This window comes from Caloenas nicobarica, chromosome 25 (assembly GCF_036013445.1).
Source record: "Caloenas nicobarica isolate bCalNic1 chromosome 25, bCalNic1.hap1, whole genome shotgun sequence".
Classification (NCBI taxonomy): Eukaryota; Metazoa; Chordata; class Aves; order Columbiformes; family Columbidae; genus Caloenas; species Caloenas nicobarica.
Genome location: NC_088269.1, coordinates 1,229,405 through 1,238,482, shown reverse-complemented (window position 1 = coordinate 1,238,482; position 9,078 = coordinate 1,229,405). Strand labels below are relative to the sequence as shown.

At 51.9% G+C, this 9,078-nt stretch overlaps 1 pseudogene; it reads right to left on the bottom strand.

Moving 5' to 3' along the window:
• Positions 1 to 4,914: 4,914 nt before the first annotated feature.
• On the bottom strand, positions 4,915 to 8,830 carry LOC135998440 (ciliary microtubule associated protein 1A-like; annotated as a pseudogene).
• Between the last annotated feature and the right edge of the window lie 248 nt (positions 8,831 to 9,078).

The following is a 9,078-nucleotide window of genomic DNA, read 5'->3' as shown; positions in this document are numbered from 1 at the left end:
TTGTGTGATATTGCTCAGTTTTCTTTTGTGTGCAAACTGACACTGTGGCAGAGGATCACTGTAAAGACTGCAGAATTACTTGTGAACAGCATTTCTTTTAAAAAAAGATGGGGTTTAATATATAAACTCACTTTTGCGCAGTCCCGCAAGCGGGCGCAGGGCAGGGGCAGAGGCGGCGGCGGGAGACGCTGAGGGGCCGCCGGGCCCTGAGGGGAGAAAAACGGGCGGGAAAAACGGCGGGAAGAGGCGGCTGAGGCGGCGGCGAGGGCCCCACACCTTTATGGAGTTCCAGCTGGATTAGTTTACAGTTGTTGATGCATTTTTTTTCGCAAAAGACTCTTGCTAGACCTCTCGTTGGTGTCTCGAATGAGAATATCTATTTTTCTGTTCAAAAAACAAAAATTCCCTCAGAGATCAGGTTGTCTCAGCATCCTGAATGTGAGAAAAGCAGAGCTGAGGAGAAAGTCCTGTGACTTTGGAATGCTAATGGGTGGCCTTTGGAATGGAAATGACAATTTGAATTAAACGAGGGAAGGTGAAGAGCTGTATTTTCCAGGCAGCCCGAGTTACTGAAGTGATGGTTGTAGATCACGGGAGTTGTGTTTAGTGATAAAGCTCAGGTCTCCTCCTTGTTGAGCAGGATCTTTTTTGTAAGGTGAGCAGCTCCCATTTTCTGCGCTGTTAAGAGTATCTATATATCTATGTCCAGACACGGAGAGTTTGAGAGTCCCGGTATTGGCGTCTCTTCAGGTTCAGCAGAGCCTTTGCTGTCATGTCTCTGCTCAGCAACCTCTTCTGGAGTCCCCTTCTCTTCCTCATCAGTCTGAACCTGAATCAATTTAAATCTGAATAATTATGATCATTGTGAAAAGTAATGAGAGCCCCATCAGAGCAAGAAACCTGCCAGAATGTGATATGCCAATTAAATTCCCGTGGTCTGGAAGAAGCAAACACTTTGCTTCATTGGTTAGTGCTGTTGGCTGGAATATGGAATTTCCTTCTGACAGACAATTCAATGCTCAGGAACTTATTTTGATCCTTATTTTGAAATGGATTGTATTTAATCACCCACCACGTGGATACAAAAAGTGCCACTTTCCTGTGGGACCAATATTACAGCACTCTGACACATGGCATTTGACACATCTCAAAACAAAATCATAAAATATAGTAGTAAATAGCAGCAAATTAATATGAGAAGTCTCCCAGAAATTATATACTTTGAAGTAAAGGTAGCAAAGCATCTTTGTTTCAATGAAACTGAATACTATTGAAAGATTAACAACATCAGCAGACTGCCAGGAAACTATTTTGTTTTGGTGAAAAGGTTTATTTCAATGAAAACGTTTCAGTTAGTGAATAAAGCTGAATAAAGCACTGAAGTTGTTCCCTCGAGGCCTTCAGAAATTAGCATGGCCCGTGATGCAAACATAACTAATGTGGACTTCCTTCATGAGTCTAATTTCCATTTTTCACACGCATACGTATCTATTAATGTGGAATCTAAGAAAGGCAATTTCTCAGGTCTCTTGCTCCATACATTGCAATGACTGACAGAAGGAAATCGCAGCTCATAGAAAGAAATGGCAGCACACGGTTCGGCAGCACGTGGTTCAGCAGTAGTTTCTTGTCTTCTGTCCACCTTTAATGGTTACTGTAGGACACGCGGTTAATTTAAGCTTCTACTGGAATCAAAAAGCTGGGAGATGCACTAAGCATCATAATGTGTGATGTGATGGTAAAAATGGGAATTGATGGACATGAAGTCCAAGTCATTTAGTGAGAAGCCTCCAAGGTTCCCTCTCTCTGCAGCTCTCCCTCCTGGCCCAGCTCCGCAGGCTGGTCCCACCAGGGAAGCCGTGTCCCCCCAGCCCGGCGGAGGGTCCCCTGCCCAGCTCCCTGCCCGCTGGCACCGCGGGCATCCACCTCCCTGCGTGCCCCCGACATGAAGTTTGGCGCAGAACGGGTGAGTTCCCAGACAAGTGTGCTGCTGAACTGTGTTTATTGCTGTGCCGCGGTCCCAGCTGCCTTGGCCTCGGCCTGGCGGCGCCTGCGGAGAGAAGAGGCTGCTGAGGCCCCGCCGTGGCCGCGGTGCCGGGCGGGTGCGAGGCTGCGGGGCAGCGCTGGGCGCCCCGTGGGGTGCGGGCACCCGGCTGCACGGGGAAGCTGCGGTGGGAGCTGCAGGGACACCCTGGTCGAGGTGAACATCTGGGCTTTACGGCAGCACCCAACAGGGTGATTTCTGCTTCATGGCTCATGGCCGCCATCTGATACAGGAGTTTGGCAACACCCCCCGTGCAACAACTCACTTTTGTTTCCTCCTCCAGCACAGCCAGCATGCACAAAACAGCCCCAGCCCAAACAGGATGGAGCCCAAGCATGCCACGGCAGTTTCTATGCAGTACTTCTTGTAGGTTGCAGGATCCGTAGTATTTTTTCTATTCTCGATGCTTTGACCTGGAGGAACAATTCTGTACCTTAGTGTTTCGTGCACACTAAGGGTGATCTCACACGAGGTCTGACAGCTGTTTGGCCAACTGTCCCTTGGAGCGAGACAGACACAAACGGCCCCTGTGTCAGGGAATGCCACCCCCAGCTCTCCCTCCCCGGGGGACCCACACCCCAGGAGGACACAGTCCGGCCCATGGGGAGACACCTGAACCTCGCTCCCCCCTTTGCCTTTGCTCCAGCAAGGGCACAGCTTGCACGCCCCTGGCCTTCAGGACTTGTCTCCCACTTCTGGCCCCTGCAAGGCCGCTCCGTACCTCGAATCTTGTCAAGAAGGTCTTTGATCCCCGCCTGGCGGGCTTCCCCAGGGTTGGACAGCTCTGCCAAGAATCAGAGAAAGGTAAAGCCTCAGCAGAGGATGCAGGAGAACGGGGCAGATTCCCCCTGTGCCGTGCTCCATCTCTCAGCTCATCCCTTTGGACCTCAGTGCACAGGAGGGATCCCCTCCCTTGTGCCTGGGGGGACTCACCACAAGAGTTTGGCTGCTGAAGAGCCTGCAGACACAGGGATTTTGGTTTATGACACTGGATGACCAGAGGACAGCAATTACCTGGCATGCCTGGTGATTTCATTGCCAACATCCCTTCATCGTAGATCGGCACTACCTGACTGCCTCCTTTCTGAAATGCCACGGTCTCCACAGTCTCGTGGCCCAGGTCTTTAGAAAGAAACGGAATCAGTTTAATTAGAAGTAACCTCTTCAAGTATCTAAACCTCCACTTCCCAAGTCTTCTGCTATAGAGCGATATATACCCACCATGCTCTACTTTGTTCAGTTCCTTCAGGACCTGGGTCAGGACCGATGGATGTCGGGCAGATTTTAGTCTTTCTGCCTTAGGCTTTGTTCTTTGAGGACCTTAATTGAAAATATAAAGTTAAATTCCTGAGAAATGAAATACTGAACACGAGTGCTTAGCCCGTGAACTCAGCCAAGCCTGAGCACTCACCCTTGCCATGCCAGGTGAGCTGCGGCGCGGGACCCACCCGAGGAGCTGGAAAAGCCCTCCCTGTGCTCACACCTGCAACTGAACAGCCACGAGAATTTTCCATCAGACATTGTGATATACACCAGAGAACGGCTCGTTCTGCACAGTCTCGTGGCCCAGGTCTTTAAAAAGAAACTGATTCAGTTTAATTAGAAGTAACCTCTTCAAGAACCAATGTCTTCAGGAGGCAATATTTCTCAAAATACATTGATAACACTCAGAAAGAAAGCCTGAGCATTTGAGGGTGTCAGTTCAGTTGGGGAAAGCGCCCTTCTAAGAAGCACATGTATCTAAACCTCCACTTCCCAAGTCTACTGCTCTAGAGCGATATATACCCACCATGCTGCACTTCGTCCAGTTCCTTAAGGACTTGGTTCAGGACTGATGGATGCTGGGAAGTTTTCTGTCTTTCTGCCTTAGGCTTTGCACTTTGATGACCTTAACGGAAAGTAGAAAGTTAAATTCCTGAGAAATAAAATACTGAAAACGAGTGCTTAGCCTGTGAACTCAGCCAAGCCTGAGCACTCACCCTTGCCATGCCCGGTGAGCTGCGGCGCGGGACCCACCGGAGGAGCTGGAAAAGCCTTCCCTGTGCTCACACCTGCAACTGAACAGCCACGAGAAGTTTCCATCACACACTGTGATAACGTCATCACTGAATAGCTTTGAGCTGGCAGCTCCCAAAGGAAGCGAAAAGCCGTGACGTACCCATGAGACTGCCCCGAGTGTCAGCCCTGGAAGCCAGCTGGTACCCTGGATATCCATTGCGTGCCGCCATGTCTGCAGACAGACACAACAGAGAAGCTCCCAGGAAATATTTCAATGGACGTCTTCAGAATATTAAACCCTAAATGCTCACTCGTTCAAGCGACAGACCTGAGGGATTGCCGCGATGCTTCTGGATGAGAGCCGGCTGTGGAGTCGCGAGTCCATCGGCTACAGGCACATCTGGAATCAAGCACATTCCGTTAGATCTTCTTATCTGCTTCTTTCTCAGAGACCTGCCGTGACTGGAGGGGGTGTCAGTTAATGACGTGGGACCCAGACGTGGGTGGAGGTTTCCAAAGCTGCAGAGGGGCCGGGGTGACCTGCTTTCTGGCACCTGGCAGCTCTCCAAATACTGTTTGCAGGCTGTGTGCAACACCCGTCAAGGGCTGGATGGCCAAACACACGGATCCTCGGGGATTTCTTACTGGGAGATCTCTGGGCTGACTGCTGGTCCCCGCCTGCCCGCCTACCGGCTCCCCGTTGTCCGCATGGCGCAGCCCTGACCCCCTGGGCTTGCAGTGCCACGAGGAGGAGGATAAAGAGGAGCGAGGGGTTTATGGGCCCCCACGCCTGCATCGTGGCACTGCCACTGGCTGTGCCACAAGTGCCGCTGCTGCTGCTGTGACCACTGCCGCTGCTGCAGCAAATGCTGCTACTGCCAATGCTGCTGCTGCTGCTGCTTTGGCCACAGCCGCCACTGCTGCAAATGTTGGTGCTTCCGCTGCTGCTGCTGCTGCAAATGCTGCTGCCGCTGCAAATCCTGCTGCCGCCGCTGCTGCCGCTGCCAGCACTGCCGGAGCGGTGTCCGTGCACAGCACTCCACACCAGGGTGTGACACAGCGTGGCTCTGTGACCTCACAGCCCAAGGTGCAGCCCAGGATACCATGGGCCTTCTGAGCTGCAAGCTCACACTGTCAACTCACATCCAAATTTTCATCCCCCAGGGCTACTCCCTGGTCTCAGAAATTCTTCTCCCTGCACTCCAGGGTGCTCCTGGATTCCTGCAGCTCGCTGTGCAGATGTTGCGGTAGTTCAAGCGCCCCAGCAAGACAAGAGCCTGCGAGCACGATGGTCGACTTGAGATATTTGGAATATATCTGTGATCTTAAATCTGGGCAGTTTTATTACATGGGCTTTACAGTAGTCATGAGTTTTCTTCACACCTGGTTTCAGCATCATATAGATTTATAGATGCCATATTTCAAATGGAGTAAAAATTACAGGAATTGATGCTCCTTGGGTTCACGTTCAAGCCATAGAGTGGAGTGTCCCGTTGTACACAGACTTCTTCATTGCTCTGGCATCCTTAAAAATGCTCTTTTCTTGTGTTGGTAGGTGGGGACTTGAGTCAGACAATACCCGCTCTAAAGACCCAAAGGCCTTAGCAAGCAGGGCAGCATAGTGTGGTATGGATCAGTGTCATGGTATAGATCAGTGTTATGGTATAGATCCACTTCATCCCTGCTTCTCAGGAAAGAAAGTTTTGTGCAAGCTGATAGAGAAGTCAGCTGGTAACATCCGATGAATTTGTCGCTTTTCCCAAGGAATAAGCGCCAGGACGAGAGGAAACGGCCTCAAGTTGCGCCAGGGGAGGTTGAAGTTGGATCTGGGGAACAATTTCTTCCCAAAAGGGCTGTGGGGCAATGGAACAGGCTGCCCAGGGCAGTGGTGGAGTCACCATCCCTGGAGGGGTTGGACAGACATAGACGGAGATGAGGTTCTCAGGGACACGGGTTAGTTCATCCACGCTTGACTGGCCTTTGCGCTTTCTTTGCAAGGGAACTTGGAGGAATCTTTTTCGAATTTGTAATTCTTTTTCCCTGATCATCAGAATTCCTCTAGATCTTCAACATGTGTATAAAAATATTTACACATTTCCTATGAAGCTCAGAAGTTTGAAACATGGGAGGAAAAGGTGCGTGAACCTCAGGTGAGGTGTCTCTACCCCAGGGGTGCCTGAGGCAGCAGATGTTCTCAAATGTCTTGAGTTTGCACCGGACACTGGCAGAGGAGACGAACTGGAGCTGTCTCTCTGAGCAACACATTGTTTTATTCAGGACATCCCAAACATCGAGGATCAGGGGAGTCGTGTACACGGAATGGCGCAGTCCAAAGGTGGCTGCAGGCGCCTGGGGCTTGATCAGCTCCACCTGGAAGGGGTAAAGGAGAAAAAGGTGACCATGGGAACTTGTCATCGCTTGTCTGGGTGCCTGTTGCCCTGCCTGTCCCCCTGAGCCCAGTGCCGTTTCTGGACAGTCGCTCTGCGTCTCTCTCTGTCTCCTCTTGGTCAGGGCTGGCTGTGGGTGCAGCGGAGTTCAGCGTCCTGACCCAGCAGACTTGTCCTCAGCGACGGCCGTCTGCCAGAACAAGGGTGCCGATGTGCACTGGCCGCTCCTCATCACACACCGCTGTATGTGTGCCTTGCAGCCTCCAGCTTGCTGCACCTATTGCTGCAGCACGCTTGTTGGAAACCTCAAGTATTAGCAGAGCACTCGAGGTGTCCTGAGGCTGTGATTCATTGGATTTCCTTCACATTTGGGGGATGCATGTGAACAAAAGAGAAAAACAGTTTAGCAGGAGGTAAAAGACATCCATTGAGTTTGTGTTTGCAGACAGTAAAACAAAAACCTAGTTTTCAGCAGCAAACAAACTGAAGAGCTTTTCACAGCTGGTGTGAAAAGCTGAGCTGAGCTGAGCTGGGGCTGAGTCCAGAGGACGTCGAGCTCCAGCCAGACTTTGCTAGATTCCCCTCTCCTCCAAATTTGTCTTCCCGGCATTAGGAAGGCAGGGACCTGTCTGCTTGTCCCTTCTGAGGAGTGGCCTCCTGAAGAGCTCGCAATGTATGAGCCCGTAACATTTGCTGGCTGAGACATCGGAAGGGAAAAGCAGTGTTCCTTGCTTTCCCTCTGCTGGGCTGGGGACAAGGGAAGGGACAGGAGGGCTGTCCTGCACCTCGTCACTACAGCAGGACACTGTGCAGCTCCAGGCAGATCCAGCGGAAGGGGAGATGCTTTGGCAAAGCCGCGCTCAGCAGAAGGCGGCCACCTTACCCTTCCTGTGTGGTAGTCCACCGGCCCTTGTTTGATGGTCTTATCTCGGAGCTGAGTTCGGGTTCCCATGGAGTATCCGGGAGCTCTGGTTTTGAAAATGTCCAGCTCAATCTTCGGGAGCGCCGCTGGCCCTGGGGTCTGTAAGATAGTCAGCGGAGCTGCTGGGTGGAAATCGCCGGTGTTTGTTCTTACGCCTTGCCAGCACGGCATGCACCAGTTCAGCAAGCTGGGCAAAGGATTTGGGAACCCCACAGCCCTTCTCTTGCAAGTTGGTGGAGGCGTGGGCATTGATTTTTGTCTGTGTGTGTCTGCGGCCCTTGGATGTGGCTCTCACCTTGGCGAGATCGGCATCATAACGATCCCGCTGACTCCTGCTCTTCATGGAGTAGCACGGGCTGGCAGACGTGTGCGCCGTGTTGGGGCCCAGCACCCTGGGCAAGGTGTAGGTGCCGGGACCTGCAAGAGGGACGGGAAGGGAAGTAACCTCTGGGGCAGAGACAGGCACCCCACAAAGGCTGCTCAGCGCAGCAGGAAGGATGTCTGTCCCCTTTCCCAACTCACTCTGGTTGAAAAGGTGAGCAGCAGATTGTCACTAGAGGCCACCCCAGCTGCAAGGGTTTCCATCTCCCCGCGGTCACTTACCTGGACCGAGGTCGGTTTTCACGCCCCTGTTTCGGAAGCCCATGGACAGCTCAGGCGGGCACTTAAAGACGTGCCGGTTGGACTTCTCTGGGCTGTAATCGCCTAGGGTAGAGGAAGACAGCACAAAAGTGGTGAAGTTCTCGCATTTTTCTCAAGCCAAGGAGGCAATTTCATCAGGAGCTGCACTCCCTAACAGCTGCAGAAGAGCCAGCTGCCAGAAAACAATGACAGCTCATTGAAAGGGTGAGCTGAGCCTTTTGTACCCATCTATCTTTTGTACCACTGTAGCAGGGAAACGTGAAAATGTATTTGTCTTGTCTGAACAATCAGCGTAGGCTGGAGCCACGTACTTCCCAGTCCTGGTCATGGAGGGCTCCACATAATAGCGAGGGCCTGGGGAGCAGCCGCCTTCCGCAGGATCTTGCCCCTCTGCATGTGTACACGGGGGCTTTGACTTTGGTGGGGTTGTGGTTGATGTAACCTAGGAAGAGAAGGGAAGTGGGTTTGTAGCTGATTTTACCACGGGTGTGCTCAACGTGCCACACACCACTCTGATCCTTGTCTTACCCGTTGGGCCCTGGACCGAGTATTTGGGTCCAGGGCTGGTGAACTGGGCTGTGATGGGGCCCCGTGGGCGGTGAGGTCTCCAAGTCCCCAGGAAAGCAGAATCGTGTCTTGGTACTTTGCTTTGTGCCTTAGTAGTTCTGAATCACTGTTCAAATGATTGTGCTGTACAGTGATAGTGAACCTTGCAATGGAACTTTGTTAAATCGCACTTTTCTGACATCATATTAAACCCACTTTTGCTAATACCTTTGACAGTGGTTCTTTAAACGATCTCAGTCACCCATTGGTGACATCTTGGTCCTGTACCATGCAAGTCCTGTCTCATCAGAGAACACCAAAACTCTTGAGAAGAGATTTTGCAATGAGGGTGTCAAGACCCCTTCCCCGGGGCAGTTGTGGATTCCCCCCCACTGGATTTGTTCAAGGCCTGGGGATGCAAATCCCAACGTGCACAATGGAGCTCATGGCTGCTGCTGAGCTATGGCAGGGAAGAAGCAGTCTCAGGACTTCACCTGTCTCAGCCGCGGCAGTCGAAAGGGATGAGGACGGCAATGTCT